The 25,211-nt window shown below is 32.5% G+C and overlaps 1 pseudogene; it reads left to right on the plus strand.

Moving 5' to 3' along the window:
* The window catches only part of LOC105990532, a 105,875-nt pseudogene extending 80,908 nt beyond the window's left edge, over nucleotides 1-24,967 (plus strand).
* The last annotated feature ends 244 nt before the right edge of the window (nucleotides 24,968-25,211 follow it).

Genomic DNA, 25,211 nt, shown 5'->3' on the forward strand with positions numbered 1-25,211 from the left:
GGAGGAGGCTGCAATGCTTGGTAAGAAATGTATGCAATATCCTGCCCATGTAATTGTAACCCCTCTGTACAGTATGTTCACAAATAAAATAAAATAAATTTAAAAAAAGACTCTGAGAACACACAGTGTTGTACAAGGCATGGAGAAATGACTTTTATGAATATTTTCTCCATTCACTTCATTGTGTTATTGATGTGAAGTGAGAAAAATGTCTTGCTCTGGAAGGAAGAAGGAAATAGAAACTTTTTGAAATGAATCTGAAATAATCTTTATCAATAGACTGTCTTTATTATGAACAAGATCAAGAAAACATTCTACCTGTGCTTAAGTAATTTGAGTCCTACGGTATCCTAGTAAGTATCAGAGAAGTGAAATGTCTCACCTATTTAAAACAGTGAGAGAAAGAGTGAGAGAGGCTGAGAGGACTGTAGAAGACCACAGTTCAGAGAAACAACCTTATTGGAATACTGAGGCCTAATTGCAGGATTATTTAACAGTATTTCATGCACTCTTTAATTTCCAAACACATCCATCAACAATTCCTTTGTGAGTTTACAATTAGAACAATGTCTACAACAAAAAGAATTCAGATGCTCAAACTTTATTGCTGAATTTTCTAGGGAAATCTGAAGAAAAAAATGAATATTAACAAATGCAAGCTCAGTAGAAGAAAAATCACAGTATTTGACTTTCCATATCTACAGCAATTGATGAGAAGATCCTAATTCACTTCCAGTGATGTCAAGTATTCTTTGCCTGAAATATCACTCTTCGGATTTTATTCCTATCCACAATTGTTCATAATGTGGCAAGGTGGAGTTCCCCAACTCCCAGTCTTGAACTCAATGCTGTCCGGCTGTTGGAGTCCCCACTATGGATGAATACCCTGTTCAGAGCATGTACCACCTGCTACTCATACACCCCTACTACTCACTAAGGTTAATAGAAATCCACCAAGTTTGGGAACGACTAGAATAATCATTTCTTCGTCTAATCACCATTTCTGGCTGTACAGAGCAGAACTTCAGCTTGCTGATTGTTAATGGGTATTAAAAGCCTTAGTAGTTGACATCCTGAAGGAAAAATGATAAAATGTGCTAATAGCAAGTATTTCACGACAAGTTGGTAATTGATACACCCTCCACATTTTAACAGCAATAAAAATATCATGAGAGTTCATTTTCAGTTCCACAGAGTATAGAACAATTTATATATGTGAGAACACAGTAGTGCAATGAATAATTTTAACTTCTTGCTTATTTTTAGAATATTGAAATAGTAAAAGAAACAAATATGAGAACACATGGACAAATATTCAGAGTATGCCAACAAGATACTTTCTCCAGGAGTAAAGATTTACTCTGAGTTGCTGCAGATAGAGTTAGTAACATGAAATATAAAACATTAAGTAGTGGATTTCTAAAAGTCAATTGATTGTATACTATGTATACCCTATTATATTCTATACTATATTAAATTCAGGTTATATATTCACTTTTCTGCAATATCATCACTCTAAATTGTTTATAAACTCTTTGTTTCATGGAGATATCATATAGTATAATGTATAATATTGTAGAGAACTCACAATTCTTACTGAAAAACAAGGGAAAAAATAGAGTCCAATATAGTAAACCAACATCAATAGTGTAAGTGGTATTTTGCAATTTAGTTGTCTTTTAGTGTCTAATATTTATTAATAAAACATCAAGTGTAGTTCACAGTTGTTTTCTTATCATATGCACAATCCTCATAAATTTTCAAAATTGGAGCATTCCAAGTTACTTATTTACAGTTTGAAGATGCTCAATTAAGTGATATCAATAAAAAATATTTCCAAAATTAAAAATCTTTCAAACCTTAAACACTGACTGTACAAAGTATTTCAGAAAAGGAACACTAAACCTGTATCTAGTGAAGTATTTTTTTCCTACTTTATATAATTTTTACTTATTGCAGAAATACAAGATACCTTCTGTTTGTTCTTAATATGAAATACAACAAACAACATTCACATTCTTTTTCTGAGATATGAAACTCTGTTTTACTGCAAAAATGCAATACTATGCAGATGATGGCAAGAAATTTTAATTACATTTAATGAAGAGCCAAAGATATCTAAAAGCAGAATTTTGAGAGAATCTACCTATATATTTGACATTTTGATTCTATAGTATACTAAATATGTATTCAATATGAAATGATCAATAGACAGTACTGTTGAAGTGATGGAAAACAAAAAAAAATCAGAAAACAGTGGCATGGCCAAAACTGCCTTCTGGAATGAAGACAGAAGGATATCAAGAGCCTGCATTGAGAAGGAGTCCTGATGTGTTGATGTAATAGCTGGACAATGAACTGACTTTTCTGCCTCTACATACAAAGAAGTCTTTCACTCTTTGAAGTGCAATTCTTTGGAGATCACATAAACATGGCCTACCATAAAAACTGTGTCTTTATGAGCTTAATATTTTTCTCCATAAACAGTTCGAATAAATCAGTTGTTAAGATTTATACAATTAAGGGAATTAGAATAAATGATTGCTGAATAACTGTTACACATGAAAATTAAAATATACTTTCAGACACTCTTGGGAAGAAATAAAAGAACAATATGTTAAAACTGAGTAACAACTCTGTCTAGACTCAAGTAAATACATTGTCACCTTATTTCCTGAATAGAGAATAGAGTACTTGTTGGAGGCATGTGGTAAATATAAATTGTCTTGGATCTTTTGAGGACCTCAGAAAATACGTGGGGAGAAGGAAAAGACAAGAAAGTAAAATAGAAAGGAATACACTTGAGTTTCAAAATGAGAGGAATTACAAGTCAGGAAGCCAAAAGTATGGGAATGAAATACTCTGGGAAGGAAATACTCTCAGAATCTCTCTGTACAGCTTACAGTACTTTTGTCCTTGATCAATTATCTGATAAACCTAACCTTGTAGCTGCTATTACAATTCTGACTCAACCCTGCACAAATTCAGCTAACAGCTTACTAATAGCTGATTCTTGAATGTTAATATGTCAGGCCACAGAACTACAGATACAGTTTTGAACAAGAGGAAGTTGATGCTAGGAAGAACTCTTCATCTATGGCTAAAATCTCGGAACTTGCCACTGACATTATTTACACATAGAGCTCTTTCTTAGATTTGCAAAAACTTTTCCATTTATTGATATATTCAATTGCTCATTTTCTTCTACTTAAAGTTTTAACTTGGCCGGGCACCAGTGGCTCATGCCTGTAATACTAGCTACTCAGGAGGCCGAGAGCTGAAGATCGAGGTTCAAAGCCAGCCAGGGCAGGAAAGTCCAGGAGACTCTTTTAAAAAATATTTATTTATTGTTTTATTTTTATTTTATTTTATTATTGTGAGAATACCATACAGAGGAGTTACAATTACATGGGCAAGATAACGAGTACATTTCTTAACAAGCATTGTTGCCTCCTCTTTGTTTCCCCTTCCCATCCTTACCCATCCCTTCCCATACCCCCCCTCTGCAATCTTCTCCCCACCCCCTACCAAAGTTGTAAAGTTCGTTTATCGACATAACGACTTGTACATCTCATTGTTGCAATGGGTCCACCTGTATCCCTAGTTGAAACGGTTTGTTTTTGCCCTTCCCCTTCACAAATTTACCAACATCAAATACAGTGAAAGCAGGGGTTATACCATGAGGGAGGGACATACAAAGCAACCAAAAAAATCATCTTATAAATATGCTAGAAACAATTGCATGAAAGGAATAAAAAACAATAAAACATTTGAATACTTTTCTTGGGGTTCATTCCCCTAAAATCAACTTATCTGACCTTTTCTGCTTGACTCAGACATATACTAGTTACTGCAAATAAGGAAAACCATGGGACCTATGTTTCTTTGGGCCTGGCTTACTTCACCAGGAGACTATTATTGCCAATTAACAACCAGAAAACTGGAAGTGGTGCTGTGGTTCAATTGGTAGAGAGCTCAGGGTTGAGCTGAAGCTGTGAGGGAGAGTGCTCAGGCCCAGAGTTCAAGCCCCACGACCAACCAACATACAAACAAATAAATTAATTAATAAATATACCATTGTAAGATCTGAGGCTTATATTTAGATCTAAAATTTCAGAATTTATAAAATGTGATTCTTGCATGGGTAGGTACTGTTGTATTTTTTAGAATAATAGATATAACAAAATTACAGCATGTTTACTTTAGAATTGAAGAATATACATAACTAATATGACTCAATGATTTGATATAAGAAATAGCACTTTATTAGAATAATGAAAAGACTAAGTAATGTTTTCCAGTAATTGGAATACTTAATATTTATGATCAACTATAAAGTTTAAGAAATTTTTTTCTAAAGATCCTGAAAATAACAGCACTGATTATGAATTCACTTATAATTCACTGCATTTAAACACTTGTAAATATACAAATTAACCTCAAAAGTTTGAAATTCTAAAAATAAAATTTTGCAGGAAAATTCTTTGTAACAAAGTTCAGCATATATAAAATCAAAACAATATAACAATAATAATTAGTCTTGACATGTGTATTTTGTAGTGTCAAATTAAAAGAAATGTTTCCAATTACCAGTTTTTTTTATTTACAATTTGACAGCAATTTACAGAGAATTTAGAAACTTCATAAAAGATTTTGGTTATTCTTTCTGTTTTTTTTCTATCTTTTTATGTTTTGTTGTGTTTCATTACTCCAGAAATTATTAAATTCCAAACCATGTACAGCAATTTGCTGATGTCACCCTACTCCAACTTTATAGAGATAAATGATCTTCTAGCAACATTTTTTTCTTATTTCAACAAAGGGGCTAATAAAACATGCATAGTAAAATGTTCTGCCTATAGATTTAAAGCAAATGATATCTTGAAGTCTTACAACAAAATTAAGAAATCAGATTCTATGTTACAGGAAAATGTTTTAGAATACAATGTTCATATGTTCTATGCTCTTGGGCTTATACCAACAATATACAAGCCTGTTTCTTTTTTCTCTTTCTTTTTTCTTTCTTTTCTTTCTCTTCTTTCTCTATGTTAATAAGTCTTTTCTTAGACTAGTGCTTCACTTATATCAGTTTTCCCATCATTATGAGATCATACCATTAGTAGAGCAAAATTATCATCTAAGATATAATTATCATATGGATGAAGAAAAAAAGATAGTGTCTTTTAGTATGCTAGCCTTTACAGGAAATCTAATATTTTTATGCTAACATTTGTAGCATGTGATGATTAATATGAATGTAATTTCTTTTGGAAAAAACAAAAGTGTTCATATTAATATGTATGTAGACATATAGTAAAGATAATATCTTATGATTAACAGTTTACAAATATTTTAACTAATTGCACAGTACTTTTTTGCCTTTCTGACGTTAAAAACAGCTGTTTTTATCTGGCTGTTATTGGGTTATGCTTATAATTTGGCTACTCAGGTTGCTTAAATTATGTCAGATCTTAGTTTCAAGCCATTCCATGCTTGAAAATCTAGAAGACTTCATCCAAAATAACCAGTAAAAATCAAGGCTGAAGGCATGGTTCAAGTGGTACAGTGCTTGTTGGGCAAACAAATTAAGCATGCTTGAGTCCCTGAAAAAATTTTAAATAAAATTATTTGGATTTTATATTTAATTTGAAAATGTCCACATATATTTTATTTTCAGTAGTCTCAAAATATAGGGATACAATGATGCGTAACCTTTAGTAATATTAATAGTGTTGTACTTACATACTTAGGTGTTTGTAAGTACTACAAATAATTGCTGTAGTAATACTATCATATTGGAGTATAAGGAAGAACCTGATTATTGAACAAAATTAATGGACTATAGAATATATAGTGAAAACCAGCCTGAGAAAATTTGAAAAATGTTAAATTTCAATTTGTGAATCTGGTATTTCAATAGTAAAATCATTGATGCTATGAACCAAGAAATAACTGGTACAGCTAGACTATAAATTCTTTGGTGACCAGTTTGTTATTTACTTATTATTCATTAAAATAATTGTATTTTCCACATGATGAGTTATTCATAATTTTATTTTCAAATTGGATTTCTCAGCTTATTTATATTTCAACAAATTGTGAATTCTTGTCAATTAGTAAGAAATAGATTTTCTTTCCTTTAAATTTGAATATTTCCTGATATGTTCTAAGTTAAATGTTTCATAGTTAAATATACTTTGAGGTAAAAATACTAAACACATAATTATTAGTAGTTTACATATATTTTCTAGGGGTTTATTTAAAATAATGTGATTTTGCTTCAGTTAATTAAAAATGATAATTATGAACCAACTAATAAATGCTTGAAACAACATTACAGGATAGTAAATATTATTATATCTATAAATAACAAAAATCAAAATAGCTTAATTTTGGATTATTTTAGAACATCTTCTACATTTAGCAAAATTTATGACCTTAGGAAATATTTGAGACACATCTCAGTTTCTTCTTTATTTTTTAATAAGATTTTTATTGTAAACAGCAGGGCTACAGTTATATGAACAAGGTAATGAGTACATTTCCAATCAAGCATTGTTGTCTCCTCCCTTCCACCCCACCTCCATAACTCCACTTCCCTATCTCCCCCTCTGCCTAAATTGTAAAGATATTTTTTCAACATAGTGCCTTGTACATCTCATTGTTATAATGGGTCAACCTATATCCCTATTTAAACATTTTCCCCTCCCCTCCCCAAATTAGACCAACATCAAATACAGTGAAAACAGGAGTTATACCTTGGGGGAAGAATATACAAAGCATCAAAAAATCACATGGTACATTATAAATATGTTAGAAACAATAGCAAGAAAGAAAAAAAAAACTTGTGTCCCTATCTTGGGGTTGATTTCACTTAATATCATCTTATCTAGTTATATATACATAGCTTTTGACTCTTTCTGCTTGTCCCAGACATATACTAGTTTTATTGCAAATAAGAGAAAGCATGGGACCTATGTTTCTTTGGGCCTGGCTTGCTTAATTTAATATAATTTTTTCCAGGTCTTTCCATTTCTTAACAAATGGGACGATGTCATTCTTTCTGATGGAAACATATAATTTCATTGTATATATGTACAGCATTTTCTTGATCCATTCATCTTATGAGGGGCATCTAGTTTGGTTCCATATCTTAGCTATGGTAAATATTGCTGCAATAAACATAGTTGTGCTGGAAGCTTTAATATGGTCTTGTTTGTGATCATTTGGGTAAATGCCCAAAAGTGGGATTGCTGGGTCATAGGGGAGCTCTATGTGGAGTCTTTTGAGGAACCTCCATACTGCTTTTCAAAGTGATAAGTGGACATTCTGTTCTTTTAATCTTTGCCACATCTTAAGATTCTCGTGAGAAATCCACAATTGTTTGTCATTCTTTAATCCTGTTATGATAAACTATATTTACAATAGGTTAAGACTTAATTTTTTTCATATTTTGAAGTAGAAAACTTTATATTATTGTTTCATAATATATAAAAGTAGTTGCTGTTCTTGAAGTCTTCCCAAGAAAGTTTGCTTTATACTTTACAGTACATTTATAGTCATATAAGATCAGGTTTCTATTCTGTGCTCTTTATGAAGTTCCTCATTAAAACACAACTATCTACTTTTTACATTGCAAGATGTTATGGACATGTTTTCCTTTCATACAATGAGCTAATTACAGGTGAATTATTCTTAATGTTTATATTTTACTGAGAAAAGTGTAAGTTTAATTTTATTTAAATGATTTATTTGATAAAATATATATTACATCATATGTAATTTTTCTTTATTTTAAAGATAGTTATTGAGTCACAGCAAAATTATGCTGCATTGTGGAAATAATTATATTATTTCAATCTCTTTTATGTCCAACATGTATATCTTGACCCAAAATTTGTTTGGCTTACGCATAGGAATTTTTTCATTAAGTGAAAATATATTTTATTGACTAAAATTCAAATACATTTTAAAATAAGGTTCTTTTGGAGGAGAAATGAAGTTAATTTAACATTAAATAGTTTTAATAATTTACATCTTTCTCTCTATTTGGGTTTAATTCTGGGTTGCACCTGTGCTTATTTTGATAAAGATAGCCCTTTCCAGACTTTTTATTTTTATTTTCCAGCCACTAAATAAATGAAGTACAAGAAGAATTTCTGTCATCATGATAATCTTGTGTGTAAATGCTAGGTTGAACTGTCAGACCGTTTGAAAATTATTATCCCTTCCTCTGATTTTTGTGCTTTTTATGACCCACTATTTCCCATTTTGCTCTCTCTCTCTCTATATATATATATATACATATATATATACATATATACGTATATATATACGTATATATGTATATATATATATATGTGTGTGTGTATATATATATATATATCTGTAGATGTACTTTATTTGTTTCAAATACAATTACGATGAGTGATTCTGCAGGCATTTTATTTTAAAATACTTCACAGTTCCTTTTATCAGTGTATGTTAAGAAACCTTTATCCACAATTTCTTTATAATTTTAAAACTAGAGCATTAAAAACTACAGATTTCTATTGTCAGAATAAAAGCAGGAGCACTGCCTAATCTCTCTACACTTGTACAATGGCAGAGTAGTTTTTGTTCTACTTAGAACAAACACTATAATGGCTCCTTATGAGTTTATAAATGTCTGTAATATACAAATGTTCGTATGTACACACACACACACAAACATATATATATATATATATATATATGTTGTGTATAGTATAGTAAATCAGCAGTCAAGTATAATAATGTACAAAATATAGTTCACGATTGTAAAAAGTTTAAATTTATCATTTCTCAGATAAATGAAAATGTGAAACAAGACTCAAAAATATTTTAGGACACAAATATCAGAATGTGTAGTTTAGACAAACTAATAATAATATGATTTTATTGCTGGGTGCCTGTGGCTCATGCCTATAATCCTAGCTATTCAGGAGGCTGAGATCTGAGGATCACAGTTCAAAGCCAGCCTGGGCATGAAAGTCCGTGAGACTCTTATCTCTAATAAACCACTAGAAAACCTTTGGCAGTGGGGCTGTGGCTCAAGTAGTAGAGCACTCTCCTTGAGCTGAAGAGCACAGAGACAATGCCCAGGCCCAGAGTTCAAGCCCCACAACCGACCAAAATATATATATATATATATATATACATATATGTATATATTTGTATATTAGGACAAGCTAGAAATATTAGAATGTGTAATTTAGACAAACTAATAATAATATTATTTTATTAATTTAATTTCTTTATTATTTCAGGTATTTATTATTTCATAAATTCATCCATTGGACCAGTTTGTGTTGAACATTTAAATGATTCAGAAGTGAAAATGTCAAGGTATAAATGTAACTCTTATTCTTAATAATATTTCCAATTCATGTTCTGAAGAACATGTTTTTTTCTACACTTTGAGGAAATGTGTATTCATGTTTACATTCAGTTAGTGGTAATTTCAAGAAAGGATATAAATAATTCAAAAAGTCAGAACATAGTATCTGAAAATCACAGAACTTGAGTTCAGAGTTGTCAATTGAAGTCATTTTAATCTCTATTGCTATGGACTTGAACATCAGCCTTCCACATGTTATCAAAGTTCCCTATCCAGATTTGAAACATAATGTCCTTTAAGATGCTCCTTTATTTTCAGTCTAGCAATATGTGAAGGGTGAGGTTATTTGGCCAGGTTATTTTATGAGCCCAATTTCAGCTGTAGTAACTACCAGTTGAGTTAATATTAAAACTACTGATATCCCAGAGAGATAATAATTTCACATAAAGAAATAATTTTATTCATGATTTCTCTTCATTCTTTGTCACCAAGGTGACAGTTTAAAATAATTAATAATGTATTGGAGGAATATGTCAGTGTCAATCAGCCCCTTGTACTTTTCTTACAAGAGCTGAGAAGCACCTAGAATTCAAATAGTTCTCTCCTGTCTTTGTATTTATAATCTCTCTTTATTTTGGCTTCAAATTTGAAGCCAAAAGAGTCATTGTTTCAATCCCTGCTTCAGTCTATGGTAAAGAAACTTCAAAAATAATTAACTGTGTATGTATACACAAGTGGTCTGTATAGTTGTACAGTTTAGTTAGTAAAATTATCCTTTAAAAGTTTTGACAACATAAATATTATTTAGTTACCATAAATGTAAACAAAATTATAATTATACATACTTATTTACAACATATAATTATATGTAGGATAAAGAAATAACATTTATCACTACATTTTTATTCCATATGAGATACTGCATTAAAGTCTTTAAAACAGTTTCATCAGCAGCAGTAATTATTATAAGCATTTCCAAGAATGTGGAAAGGGTACATTATTATGTCTATCAGATTCACAAGTAATTAATTTTGGCTCTGTTCATGACTACCTGTGCCACTAGATATTGAAAAAAATGAATATATGAGTAGAAATTGACATTTTTATAATATCTTCAATGCCTAAGGACATTTATCTAAGATAATAAAACATTTAAAGTATTATGCAGTGAGGCATAACATTTACATTTATTATATTGCAATAAAAAAGAGGAATTGTCTAGAAAAAATTGCAAAGAAAGCTCTTGTTGTCAACTTACAGATGACCACAATATCAAAACTATATTTCAATTAATTTTAGACCTAAAAAATTTAACATATTTTCTGATCTGCTATTTGCCTCATGGATGTACACTTCTATATGCAAATGTGCTGAACTGTGAACAAATCTCTAAAAAATATGTACTTAAATGCTAGTCAAGATTCAAATGTTTTGATCATTGTTTGCCTCTTCAAATGATTTAATGTAAACAATGATTAAAAACTTTGAAGATTTTTAATTAACTTTTTATTTTGTGAACCGAAAAATCATATGCAATACAAATCTCTCTGCCTCCAGTAATTTGCCCTCTGTCATGAAATATCACAACAGGAAATCTCTCTACAAACTTCAGCACCCGGCTCATGGAATTCTCAGCTTCTTTCATTTCCATGACCAAATAAATATGTGTTGTCTAGTATTTATGCAGGCTGTCACATATGATTTTGCAAAATAATATTGACAAATACACAGTCCACAATCCACACCTGAAAGGTTACATGTGTTAACATCATATCTCCTCTCATAAATCACCTAATTTATAGCATCTGCTTATTGTGTGTTCAAACATACACAGACTCTTCCTTTTGAAATAATGTGTCCCATAAAAACCACATCAGAAAAAGTTTACAGACAACTCCTCAAATACATTAGGCGTGGAAAGTCTGCAACAAGGAAAAGAGGGAAGTAGTGCAAAAATAACAAGGTAATTCTGTCCTGCAGAACTAGGCAGATTTTTTTAATGTGCAGTTCCAATATTTGCCTTAACAAAAAATTGAGTCTCTCTCTATCTAGTCAGGCTCTCTATTTAGAAAGGCTTTCCCTTTCTTCCTTGTTTTCCTCCTCTCTCTCTTTCTTTCTTTCCTTCCTTTCTCCCCTCTCCCTCTCTCCCCTCCCTCCCTCCCTCCCTCCCTCCCTCCCTCCCTTCCTTTCCTTTTTTTTTTTATTCTTTATGCCATTATCAGGCCTGGGCTGTATTCCTGAGCTTTTGTACTCAAGGCTAGTGCTCTACCACTTTCAACTATAACTCCACTCCTGACTTTTTTGGTGATTAATTGGAGATAAGAGTTTTACAGATGTTCTTGCTTGGACTGTCTCTGAACCATGATTCTCAGATCTTAGGCTCCTGAGTAGTTAGTATTACAAGCATGAGCAACCAGCACCCAACTCTCTTTCTCTTCGTTAAAAGACACCTTTTTCACTACCTCCCCATCTACAAGAGGCATCATTAATAAATGCAAACTCAAACACTGAGGACAGTTCAATTTATGTATCTATATAATCTCTAAGATTATGTAGAAAATTGATATTTTAAACTCGTTCAACCACTTTGGAAAGCAGTATGGAGATTCCTCAAAAGACTCCACATAGAGCTCCCCTATGACCTAGCAATCCCACTTTTGGGCATTTACCTGAATGATCACAAACAAGACCTTATTGCAGAATTATTTACTATAGCTAAGATATGGAGCCAGCCCAGATGCCTCTCAGGAGATGAATGAATTAAGAAAATGTGGTATATATACACAGTGGAATTCTATGCTTCCATCAGAAAGAATGATATTGCCCTATTTGTTAGGAAATGGAAAGGTTAGGAAAAATTATATTAAGTGAAGTAAACCATGCCCAAAGAAACATAGGTACCACATGTAAGGTCTGCTCCTAGATGGCTAGCAGACTCCACTCTCCTCCCAGCAAAGTCTCCAGCCAGTACATGCGTTACCTAGGCAACTGGGACACCTGGAAGAGGTCACATCTGCATCTGCTGAGGTCACATCTGAATTTGATGTAGTCACACCTTTCTCCACCCATACCCTAATATAAGGCCTAGCCCAGGCCCAGAAGCTCTCTCTCTGCTTTTCTAGCTCTTTCTCAGCTCCCTTCTCTCACATCTCTCTCTTTGCTCTTCTCAAGCTCTTCTCTTTTCTCGCATTTTCTCTCTTTTCTAGCTCTCTCTCTGCTCTTTTCTAGCTCTTTTCTCTCTTTCCCAGCCTACAGAATAAACCTACCCCTTACCTGAATACCACATACATGGTGCAGTTCTTACTTGGCTACCTCTTTTTAAAAACCTAACAACATTTCCCTTATTTGCAATAATGAGTATATGTCTGAGACAACCAGAAAAGATCAGATAAGTTGCTGTTAGGTGAAATGAACCCCAAGGTAAGGACTCAATGGTTTTTCTTTCTTGCTATTGTTTCTAACATATTTATAAGGTGATTTTCTTGTTGCTTTGTATGTCCCTCCCCTATGGTATAACCCCTGTTTTCACTGTATTTGATGTTGGTATAATTTGGGGAGGGGAAGGGGAAAAACAAAATGGTTAAATAGGGATACAGATGGACCCATTGCAACAATGAAATGTACAAGGTGCTATGTTGAAAAACGAACTTCACAACTTTGGCGCGGGAAGGGGGTGATGGGGGGAGATGGGAGGGTAAGGATGGTAAAGGGAAACAAAGGAGGAAGCAACAATGCTTCATAAGAAATGTACTCATTACCTTGCTCCTGTAATTGTAACCCTTCTGTATGGTATTTTCACAATAAAACAAACTTATTAATAAAAATGTGCTTATTGAAATTAATTCCAAGAAATGGAAATGAGAGTGATTTTTTGTTTTGTTTTCAGTTTTTGTTTTCTCCTTTGTCACTGCTTTCATTTTTGGTACATTTTGTTGTGTATGTAAGTTTATCTGCTTGAGAAAGGTGAGGGGGGAACAGAGAAATGTCTGCATCAAGTGTGAACAAATGCAGCAGTGATAGTCACTGGACACTGTTGAAAAGGGATTACACACTTGTGTGGGGAAACAGAGGTAAAAAAGGCAAGAAGGTGTGACACCGTTAAAAAAGAAGTGTACTCATTACCTGACTTAAGTAACTGTAACCACTCTATGTTTCATCTATCCCATAACAATTTTTTTTTTAAAAAAGACCATTGTACTCAGTGACAAGCGACTTACATTTACGACATATTTGTAAAGCATGAAAGTGAAATTTGTGCAACTAATCTTCACCACACTGTCCTTATACAAACTATTAGTAACTAGCTACATCGTATTGGGAAAGACTCAAATTAATGAAGCATTAAACTTAAGATGATTGCTTCAAAAATACTAGGGTATTATACAATAAATTGATGCAAGTGAATTCAACATTAACTTTAAAATGGTTTCATTATTCATATACCAATGCAGATGTTTAAGGTGAGTGACTTAGGATTTGTAATGTTAGCAATGCACTATTTAAGCTATGGACTATGGACTGTGCATTAGTGTGTATTCTATTCTCTTGCAAAAATAAACGCTAACATGTAGATAAATGTTAGACAAGAGATATTTATTTGATTCATAGAAATAAGAGAAATTGAGAAGAGCCTGATGATGAAGTCCAGCAAAAAAAATTTCTGCTGTAATGTGTTATGTCAGAAATGAAAATTCTTGGAGACAGAAAGAGAGAGCATAGGTAAGCTCCCCTAAACTCAAATTTGTTTTGTTTTCGTAAGAAAGCTGCTCAATTAATCATTCTCTTTCCTAATCTCTTCTAATCCTACTAACTTCTCAAATGTGCTACCTCATAAATACCAACCTACAAATTTAGAATTATGTTTCCAATATAAAAAAATGGGAGGTCGTGGTGGCAAGACATAGTCAAAACACGGAACTTGGAATGTAAATAAATCATTAAATATCAAGAATGGTACTCTTATCAAAAGCACATACATACATACATACATATATACATACATACATGCATACATACAGATATATAGATACAAGCCAGCCTCTCATCTTTAATCTTAGCTACTAAGGATGAGTATCAAGATCCAAAGCCACCTTGTGCAGAAAAGTTCATGAGAATCTTATCTCCAATTAACCAGCAAAAAGAGAGAAATGTAGGTGTGATTCAAGTGATAGAGACCCAGTCTTTAGTTACCAAGTTTAATGAAAGATTAAGGCACTGATTTTAGCCCCAGCATGAGGGAAAAATAAAAAAGATAGATATAAAAATGTGTTGTTTATTGAAGCATAGCTCATGATCTCTGTGTATATAAACATGTTTATGTACACACCAATGCCAATATTTTCGTGGTATGTTTTCTGTGTTCCCTTTATTATTTTAGTAGACATTAAGAAAATTTAACTTTTGTGCAATTCCTCCATGAGACAGCTAATCAAAAAAATTTCATGGGTCTTGAGTGAGCAATTGTATTACTGTACTAATGACTTTAATGTAGTAATTGAGCTAAGTTATGGCATATAACCCAATTCATTGGGAAAATGATTCAATTGACTAACAAGGCACTTTTCTGGTATTTTAATTACTGAGGGTACAAATACAATTTCATTTTACTTTAAGACTGAAAGTATGTAAATATGAAGCCATTGTTGGAAAATGGAGAGTCTCTACATTAGAATGCAAACTAGAGAGCTACAAAGACATTCCGAGGAGAAAAATACAAAGTGTAAAAAAAAAATCCTTGATAATATTTGGAGAAGACTACAATTTTTGAATGAAAATATCTGTCTATTTTTGTCAAAGTCAATATTAATAAAATTTCCAAATTAATAAAATCAACAGTTGCCATCCTCTGAATTCCAAAATTCTTCACTGATATATGTCTTACTACTGAGATTTTTTTGAATTGCTATACTAAAAATTATGGAGTTCTCTGAGTTAAATTAATAAAGATAGTAAAGTCTCTTTAGTGGTAAGAATTTATAAATATTATAGCTTGTAATTTGACGTACATTCCTAAAACTCTTTATCCCTGCATTTTGGGCAAGAAACAAAAACAAAGATTCTAAATTCTGTTAACTGTATCTCAAGATCTGCAAGCAAACATGAAGGAGAAAAATAGATTCACATTAATTCATTTAAAGACACAAAAGATGAGAAACGACCAGGATGAAAGGCATTAGATCCCTGTTAAACATAGTAACCCAAAGTAGCTACTGTGCACAGGATCCTGAGCTCTATGAAGTAAACAAATCTTAATAATATGTTTAAAGTTGATGATGAGTATCTTATGCCTATAATCATAACTACTCAGGAACCTGCAATCTGAGGACAGTGATTCAAAGCCAGCCCCTGCAGGCAATTCTTCTGCAAACTCTTATCTCAATTAACTACTCAAACCTGGATGGGGTTATGAGCCTCAGAATGTTAGAATGCTAGCTTTGAGCAAAAGGAGTTCTAGGAAAGCACCCAGACCATGAGATTAAGCCCTGAGACTGACCAAAAAGGAATCTAAATATAAAGTTCAAATTTGAACATTTTCAGAGTGATAAAGTGTTCATCACATACAGTCATTTATGACATATGTACTTGTCACATGGAAAGGAACAATAATATTCTTGTGAAGTATAATTCAGTGGGCTAGATCTTTGAGTCATGAGCTGTGTGGAGATTTGAGGAGTCAACTCTAAGATGGAGCTACTTATGACAGACATGAAATTTACCTAGGACAGGACAAGAGAGGGAAAGAGCATCAAGCTTCCTTTTCAGGGACATACACCAAGATCATGGTCTCCAATTAGGAAAAAAAAGAGGAATGAGAAATTTAGGCAGTTGGGTATTGTCATACAGCATGACAAGAATTTGGAAATTTTAGCAGCTGTCTAAATATAACTGGGGTTTAATGGTTAAGTAAATGTAATTGGGAGTTCAATTATGAAATAGCCAAATTGTAGCTAAGTGTGTATTTATATTTCATAGAAGTTTCCTTATCATCTCTTAGAAAATATTAACTCTTTTCTTCTCATATCTCAGTTTAGTTTTCAATTAGAACTGATCATATATTTGTATTTGTTTTTAGAAAAAAACCAATGGCCTCAGTGTCTGTGATTAGATGCTCAGGGAGCACACTGTACTCTAGAATTAAATACTTCTGTATGTTCTTCTTAGATAAATCCTGAGTGAATACAAAGAGAAGCTCCTGAAGTTTTATGCTTGGGGAATGCCTGGTGCTTATGACAGCTCTTAGCCACACAATTATGAAGCATTCTTCATGACTAGAATAGCTTCTCCTTACAAAAGGTAGAAGGGGCAAGGATGTCCATATATATATATATATATATATATATATGTATATATATATATGTGTGTGTGTGTGTATATATATATACATATATATATATATGTACATGACGATAAGATGACACTATCTGAAATGAGGTTTCTACTTACCACAATTAAAGAAATGAAAATTAGTGTCATTATCTTAGGTAGTTATAATAAATATATGTCTCTCAAAAGTTGCATTGAGTGCATTGTAATACATGTAACAGAAAACAACAAGGTTTCAGAACCAGAAACAATTTTTCCAGTACAGAAGAAAGCATTCTGAACTAGAAAGAGGCAGGCGGATTTTCAGCATCTCTGGATTAGCAGATTTCGCATGTATAATGCTATCTCTTAGAAATATTTTAACAATAGAAACTCAGCTGGTACTCAGATTACTTTTTTTTTTCTTTTGGTGGTCATGGGGCTTGAACACTAGGTATGGGTGATATTCCTGAGCTCAAGGCGAGCCATCTACCACTTGAGCCACAGTGACACTTCCAAATTTTCTTGCCCAGGCTGGCTTTGAATCATGATCCTCATATCTCAGCCTCCTGAGTAACTAGGATTACAGGCTTGAGACATCAGCGCCTGGCCTAATATAATTTTAACAAAATACCATAGTGAGGTTTCAGATCACTTGGTAATGCATTTCAGCAGATGCTTGGACTTAATAACTCTTACCTAGTTTTAAGTTGACTTTGCACTTCAAACAACTAAATATACAGTTGTAGGGTGATAACAATTAGAGAAAATACATTTAAAATGTCTAAACATGCTGCATTACTTTAAATAATCATATTTATTCAGTCACTGATCACTGAGATATCAAGTTTATCATTTTTATATTCTCTATCTTCTTCCCTAATCAGTTATGTTATATTAATAAAATTAGATCCATTGAAGGAAGAAACTAATTTAATGATGCTAGCTATTAAAATCTGAGTCTTGATTTTGCCACATCTTATAAAAGACAATTTCAGAAATTGAAAAATTTGAAAAATTATTTTAATAATCAAAAAGGCTCTAGGATATTTTCTTTACTAAGGGAATATGAAAACTACAAACTTTGACATATTTAGACATATCACTTTAATGAAGACTGCTCATGAATTGTTTAGGAGAATAACTGTGGATTATAAAATAGAAAAAATATAATGCTTGTTTCAATGTTGAGACTGCTAAGGTTTCCTGACTAGAGAGGTTTGTATAAGCATGAGTGATCATGAGAGAAAGTTCAAAAAGTCAATAATAGCTCCAGAGAGAATGTTCAGTACTTGGCAAAATCGTTCAAATATACTTAAACACGTAAATGTTTTAAGAATTATCTAGTCCTTTTGAGTCTTTCCATCAAAATAAATCACCAACACAATCAAAGGTAGAGATTATAACAAAATAACTTGGAAGTATTTGTAATACTTGATAGAGAGACGAGTGTTAGAAATGAACCAAAGGATAATAATAGATGATGTGTGATAAATGTGTATAAAATCAAATATTTGAATCCAAACCTTCACTTACAAGATGTGACTTTTCTTTTTTGTAAGCAACACAACCTTTGGAAATAATATAGTAGCAACCAGATGATTGATAAGTATATAGGCAGTTTATGAAAAAAAGTCTCAAATTATACTGCCTGACTAGGTTATGAATGGTAAAATACAGTATTTCCTGTAATCCTATAGCAGAATTTTAACTATCTTGTAAACTGTTCACAGAGTAGTCATGTGTTATAAAACATAATCAAGGGCTGGGAAGGTGGCTCATTGGTAGAGTGCTTGCCTTGCATGCATGAGGCCCTGGGTTCGATTCCTCAGCACCACATAAGCAAAAAGAAAAAAGCTGGAAGTGGCGCTGTGGCTCAAGCTGAAGAGTTGAGGGACAGAGCCCAGGCCCAGAGTTCAGGCCCCACGACAGGATACCAATAAAATAAAATAACATAACATAATCAAATACTTTGACCAATAACAATCCCCTAAATGCTTCGTTTATGTAAGATATAAAAGTTAAAATGCTAGTATTCCACACCATTCATTTAGAAAACTTAAACTATTTTATAACAAATTTGGTCAATGAGAAAGTAAACTGTGTAAGCTATGCGAGTATACGTCAATATACTCATATGTATATTTGCTTGCGTAACTATAAGCATATCATCATGTATGCATATTTAGTGCTAAAAAGTTAATTTGATGCTGAATTCAATGTCACGGATGGGGGATTTAGTATTTAGTTCTCTAGAATTTGCCAATGATCCTACAAGGGCTAATCTATTCTTGCAAATTCTTTTAGAGATAAAAATTGTCATTTGATGTTTAAGAGCTCTCTAAAATCAGCTTTTAGCTACATTTACAAAAATAGCTATATTCCCCTGATAGCAAAACACAGCTCTCAAAGTGAGCAGTGCGAATTCCCAATTATTATAACTTAATGATCCCTGAGTCAGCACTTTATGTGCCAAATCAGAGAATATTCAAACATATAAGCAACTTAGAGGTGGTAAAGTGATGTTACTTAAGTCTCTTTAGTATCAATTGCTAGTAAAGAGAATTAACCTGCTCAAAGCTGTCTACACTGTTAACATTAGTAATCTGAGTGTTTGTTACATTATGTTGCAATAGGATTTTCCAGAAGTCCACAAGAGAGCACCTTGAATTAAGCTTGGGAAAGAACCTTCAATGTTGAGTCATAGGCTAAACTAAGTAACAAGAGTCCTGTAAAGAGAAAATCCAGTCAGAAGAGCAGATCGGTGTGATACCATGTCACAGAACAACAACAACAACAACAAAAAAAAATGTTGGCTGTGAAGATGGACAAAGAGGCCCATGAGCCAGGCCATGTTGATAACCTGTAGAAATATGAAAAAGGAAAGGCATGAATCTCAAATAGAAACTTCAAGTGGAAAATCAAACAAACAAAACATGTGGCTTTTAATATCTAGGCACCCCGATTTTAGACCAAAATGATATATGTGCCTTTTTTGCTCAAAGTTGTAAGATAATGAATTAATGTTGCTTACTACCAATATATAACTATAAGGATAATTCTTAAATTGATAAAAATATGTAACACACCATCCTGGATCACTTGCCAAAATAGTCATTATGAAATGATTCACTCTAGACTGTCCTTTCTGTCTTCAATGTATAACAATGTAGATATAATTTCTCGATTAATGCTACATGATTACATAGGCAGAAAGCTACATATTTGGAGATGTTGACTTTTAAATGATTGGGAAATTTTAAAGAAATGAAAAAGTTCAAATTTTCCTCATTTTACTTCCTCTTTTTTTACCAAGTGTTAATAAAAAAAACTGTATTGTTTTATAAGACATCCACATTGATTTAATTATAGTTGGCTATCAATGAGCCGTCTCCATTCAACAATGTTCCTTAATGCAAAGTCCATCTTGGCCTCCTGATCTGGTATGTTCAATAACTTCTAATCAAGTCATTCTCTTTTTGTTGTTGTTGTTGTTTCAGCATTGTAGTGGGGTTTGAACTCAAGCCTTCACACTCTTGCTTAGCTTTTGGTTTCAACGTGATTTACAACTCCACTTCTAGCTTTTTCACTAGTCAATGAAAGAGTCTCACAGACTTCTCTCCCTGTGCTAGCTTCAACCTGGGGTCCTCACAACTTAGCTACTTGAGGAGCATTATATCTGGTAAGATTTGTACCCAGTCTAGACATTCAGGAATGTCTTTTTTTTTTATTTTGTCTGTCGTGGAGCTTGAACTCTGGGCCTTGGCACTGTCCCTGAAGACTTCAGCTCAAAGCCAACACTCTTACCACTTGAACCACAGCACCATTTCTAGTTTTGGGGTGGTTAATTACAGATAAGAGTGTCACAGACTTTACTATCTGGGCTGGCTTTGGAATATGATTTTCAGATCTCAGCCTCCTGAACAGTTAAGATTACGAGCATGAGCCACCAGCTTCTGGCTTAACTGTCCATTTTTCAACCTTCAAATATGGCAGTAATGGTTAGAATTAAACAATATAATCAGTGACACAAAGTAATGGGTGATACATATGATTTAGATTAATTGTATTGAAACCTTATTAAATATATTTTTAATATACTCATCTCACCTTTCATCTCTGCATTGTGTAAAAGGAAGACAACTCAGTATAAAAGAAGACCATCTTACCTTCATTAATTCTTCAACAAGAGATATTCATGAGTTAATCACTGGTATGTTACTGTGCCTATCAGTAAATGCTACAGATTCAATGTAACTGTTACAAAGCAACTGTGGAAAATTTTGCTATTCCTCACATTTAAAAAATCAGAAATAGGAAATTATGTATTATGTAATTTTATATCATTCTCACATAAAATCTGAAGGAACCACATACTTCCTAAATAATCCCTCTCATCATGGAGAATAGTCTTAATTGCTGTTTTTGAAAAACATTAGAATATCCACTGCTTCATTCATAGTCCAGAAGATTGAGGAGAATAGTAAGTATGCAATATTTATGCATCAATTGTATTTTGTATACACTAATTACATTTTAGGAGAGGTTTCTTGAATAATGCCTTACTTTATTTTTATTATGCAGAAACCAGCCACACAATAATCGTTGCAGAGGAATTTGGAAATGTCATCTCTATCTTGGATAAATATGCACAGTTACAATGTGGTATATGCATTAAGATTAGGAAAGGGTGATACAGATATTGGAGAAGAAAATATTCCTTGTAAAGTTTTGTTTAGTGAGAGGAATAAACAAGTGTATTATAGCCAATGGAAAATCACATTAAATCAAAGTAAAAATCTCACATTGTAGGAAATATTACTCTCTTTAGTAACAAAAAAACACAAGCATGTAAAAGTTTAAATACACTCTCAATATGACATGCAAGTGAGGAACTGATATGATAAGATCAAATGTGAATAGTAAGTACAAATGAACTTGAATTGTTTCTGCGTATGATAATGATTACAACAAGGTAATTTAGTTAGCTTATACAAGACCATGATACTACTATTTTTCATTATAAAATATAAATTCAATAGAAAGTCTATCTCCAATCTATTTTACAATGTAAACAATCAAAAGACTTTTAACAGTTATTTACTTAAAAACAATATATTCAACGTAAAAGACAAAGTATCCAGAATGTGGATAAAACCTTGATGACATTGTCATGTTGCTTAAATTATTAGAAAGTTATTTCAATTCTATTAGGACTATTTATATATACAATTATTCCCCTTTATGATTCTAATCTTTCACATTGTCTAACAAGGTATTTGTAAAAAAGTAATGTGTATTTTGCAATCAAGTTTGGGTTTTGAAATTTAAAATTTAGTATACAATTTCTAGTATGTTCTACCACTCCAGCTGCAGGGGAAATCTGCTGATTAATGTAGCATGAACATATGTTGCTTGACCATGTACCTTTGCCTTATCTCTCATAATAGCATTTCTACATTTTCATTTACATTATAGCAAAGTATTTGCCTAGAAAAGTTGTACTCCATATGGAACTCATTGCTTTACATTCTATGTTTATAAGCAACAGAAAGATACATGGATTGCCTTAAACATGACATGTTTAGAACAACTGATTATTTATTGAATTATCTCATAATTTGCTTTACTGAAGACCCTATAGAGATATTAGTTTGTTGCACTAAATGAGGACTCCAAGAGCAATCTAAGACAATATGTACCATTAATCTACAACTTAGTTCCCATTAATAATTAGCTTCTATGAGTCAGCTAATTTATGAGGCATGATATATATGTATATATGTGCAAACATTTATACATATATAAGCATATACATATACATGGGCTAGTGATCATAACAACGGAAGACTGCTATCTTCTAGACTGGATTGAAAATTAAATATACTCTAGGTTTCACTGTGTTTATCTTCCAGTAACTGCTGTTATCTACTATGGAGTCATTCTAATTGAAAATCAATTTTATTTGCAATGTTTGTGTGTATATATATATATATATATATATATACACACACATATATATATACATTACTTGTATCAATTCCCTTATTCAAAAATAAATTTGTATTTCAGTATATAAAAATATTTATTTTAAAATAACATCTTGACTATGATCACTTTTTAAGTCAAACATATTTGTAATACATTCCACTTAAATAGGATTCAATACCTTTTGACTGACATGAAAATTGTCAGAGATCTATAGATCCATAAAAGGACTAAAACAACATTGAAATGAAGCAAAACAATATTTTACTATAGTGTTGAAAGTGATTGCATGCATCTGTAGAAAGTCTAGCTCTCTGCCAAGTTTCTCAATTTCGTTTGTTTACTAAGTGTATATTTTAAAATAAAACATCTTGAAAACTGGCGCCACAGTTTGTGACATCCAGCAGCATTTAGAAATTCTTCTGGTTTCATGGAGAAGCTGGTTTTCTGGAACTTAGTAAACACAGTATCATGAAGTCTTATTTCTTTGGTTTACTTAACTATCCTGAAGTCACTTGTAAAAACACAAACCCTAATTAAGAGGATTTCCATTTCAGGATTTCCTGAAACTGAAAACAGAAATGGTATTGTGATGTAAATATTGAAAAATCCTTCGTATTCTGTCATTATTGAATCATGTATTTTTGCCAATTTTGTGACCATCTGAAAGTTAGTTGACATGATAAGGTTAAGGGAAGAGTTTAATATCATTCTCCACAAACACTTTGAAAATGATGTATTTTTACTGTTACCGAGATGTGCACATAATGAACACTTCACAAATTTTTAACAATTAATGTATGTTAAAATTAAATATATGTTTGGTCTCATGGTAGGGGCCAAGGAAGTCATTTGGAACATTCTATAAAAGAAAATATTTCTACCAAATTTTGAGAACCAGCTAGGAATAAAGAAAGAGGGAAAAATAAACCCACATCACACACACACACACACAGAGAAAAACACATAGGTCATTAACATCTTTAAGACATCAGTATTTATTTGGGGATATTAGAAAAAGTCAGCAGATAAGACTGAGGAGACTTATCAGAAAGAGAAAAGAATACCATAAAGACAGGAAAGAGTTTGACAAAATTATATTCTCCTTGGCCTTTGTGTTTAATTATTCTTTCAGGTAGCACCATTGGGCAGGTAACAGATTGGATCTTTTTACCTCTGTGTCTTATCCAACTGGGATCCCAGATACGAAACACATTCCAGTTTGTTAGCTAAGGTGCGATCTCATTGATTTTTGTTGTTGTTGTTGTTCGTGCTGTCATGAATCTTTAATCTTCCTGAATTCTGTTTCCAAAACACTAAGATCACAAGGAGAAAACAAGAAGCTCAGCTTCTGGTAACAATTTTTAAGCCTGATATATGACACATGAAAAAATATTCTCATCCCTACTTTTTCCGTGAGTTTAAAAATTATATAAACATTTTTAAATGTAAAATTCATGTTTTTATAGGCAAATATTTCTTTCCAGTTTGATAGTAATGAAACTGAAACACAAAGATAATAACTCAGCAAGGCAGTGGAAATTTAATTACTGAAAATAATATTTCAAATATGTGATCAGATTCTGTAAATTGCAGAGTAATCACTGTAATTTTACATTATCTGTGTTAATGGCTCACACCTGTAATCCTAGCTACTTAGGAAGCTGAGATCTAAAGATTGTAATTCAAAGGCAGCCCAGGCAGGAAAGTCTGTGTTAGTCTGCTCTCCAATTAACTACCCCAAAAAGCCATAAGTAGAGCTGTGGCTCAAGTGGTAGAACATCACCTTTGAGCATAAAACCTCAAGGACAGTGCCTAAGTTCTGACTTCAAACCCTAGGACCAGCACACACACAGAAATAGTACAAATATTTGTGGTACAAATAACTTCAATTTCTATGTCATAATATGCATTAGGCTTTTAAAACAGGCTTCTTTCTAGTAGTTTTAATTTCCATGTTTCTATTATGCATATCACTACCAGGATATCTTGTAGAAAAGTGTATAGAACGTTTTGTAAGTCTTCCCTTAACTGATTCTGCTCCTTAAAACGTATGCTTTTCATTTCAATACTGTAGTAATGTTTAAGATGATTTAATCAATAAGTATTGACTAGGTATCAGTTTCATAGTTAGAAAAAAATTTCATAGTTAGAAAAAAAATAACTTCAATTCAAAGAAGCAACCCTTTTTTCATCTTTCAGCTAGAAGGAGGCAAAGATGTAACTTTCTTCCGTAGTCCAATCCGGGTTCATCCGACACCAGCCACCTCCACCATGCTGCCTAAGTTCGAGCCCAAGGAAATCAAAGTCGTGCACTAGTGGCGAAGTTGGCGCAGACAGGCCCAGATAGAGGTGGTACCTTCTTCCTCTGCCTTGATCATCCACGCCCTAAAGGATCCACCAAGAGACAGAAGAAAAACATTAAACACAACGAAAACATCATTGTTGATGAGACTGTCAACATTGCCCAGCAAATGCGTACCGATCTTTAACCAGAGAACTTTCTGGAACCATTAAGGAGATCCTGGGCACTGTCCAGTCTGTGGGGTATAATGTTAATGGC

The sequence above is a fragment of the Dipodomys ordii genome, unplaced genomic scaffold (assembly GCF_000151885.1).
Source record: "Dipodomys ordii isolate 6190 unplaced genomic scaffold, Dord_2.0 Scaffold65, whole genome shotgun sequence".
In the NCBI taxonomy this organism is placed as follows: Eukaryota; Metazoa; Chordata; class Mammalia; order Rodentia; family Heteromyidae; genus Dipodomys; species Dipodomys ordii.